The sequence below is a fragment of the Sinocyclocheilus rhinocerous genome, unplaced genomic scaffold (assembly GCF_001515625.1).
Source record: "Sinocyclocheilus rhinocerous isolate Xijiao unplaced genomic scaffold, SAMN03320098_v1.1 scaffold3144, whole genome shotgun sequence".
NCBI classification, from domain to species: domain Eukaryota; kingdom Metazoa; phylum Chordata; class Actinopteri; order Cypriniformes; family Cyprinidae; genus Sinocyclocheilus; species Sinocyclocheilus rhinocerous.
Genome location: NW_015624539.1, coordinates 340,125 through 341,216, shown reverse-complemented (window position 1 = coordinate 341,216; position 1,092 = coordinate 340,125).

Here is a 1,092-nt window from a genome sequence, read left to right as displayed (position 1 = left end):
TTGGCAGACGTGACGTGAGCAGGCCCTGGGGTGACGTGATCAACGTGATCAGGCTTTGACTTGGTAGACATGACATGAGTAAACTTTGACTTAACTGGCATGGGTCCTGGAGGTGAGCAGGTTCCGTAGACTCTGACGTGACTTGAATAATCCCAGACGTAACGTGAAAACATTTTGGTGTGGCGGATACTGGAGGATAGCAGGATTCCTCATCAACTATCCCCACAGTAAATGGAGAGCCAGCCAAACGGAGTGCAAAGTCAATGTATTGTTCCAGTGACCAGTGTGGGGTATTGCGTGGCATTAACTGTGAAATGTTTTTGTCCAAATCAAAACGGAAAATGTCTTTAAGGAAAGTATTGTTGACGTCTACCAAATTACACAATTTACAAAAGTCCGCCACATAATCCTCAATGGGCACGGACAAAAACACGGCGGCGAACTAGGCGATCTGCTGGGTTAATATTGGTGGTTGTGTATTCTGTAATGAATCCAGTCCACTGAAGGTGAGTGTAGTGAAGAACCCAAGTGCAGTTTATTTACAGGTGATCAAAACATCCAAACATAATCCAAACAGACGAAGACTAGATACACAGACTTGACTTGTCAAGGCATGAACAGACTAGACTCACCGACAGCGGGTTACAGCATCAATACACGACGAGAAACAATGGCAATCAACTAATTCAAGCTTTAAGATCTTAGGGAATAAATAACTTGTCACCATCAGCTTCTGTTAGGAAATGGCCCAAAACAATCAAGAATATTTCATGAATTAATTATTTTCCTAAAAGAAACAAGACTGATTAATAGAATTTAAGATACCGTTGTATTAAAATAGGGTGACTATATTTTAGTTTTCCAAAAAAGAGGACACTGGGGGGGCAGGGTTTGTGGGCGGGGGAAGGAGGCAGGGTTTCGCCTAACATGGTATACATAGCAAGGTTTTTTTGTTTGTTTGTTTTGTTTTTAGAATACATAATATATATATAATATATAATAGAAAAAGAATAGGGAATGCTAGTGTTAGAGGCTCATTTTTAAATAAAAATAAAACAAGTCAATAGAACAGAAAAAGAATAGATAATGCTT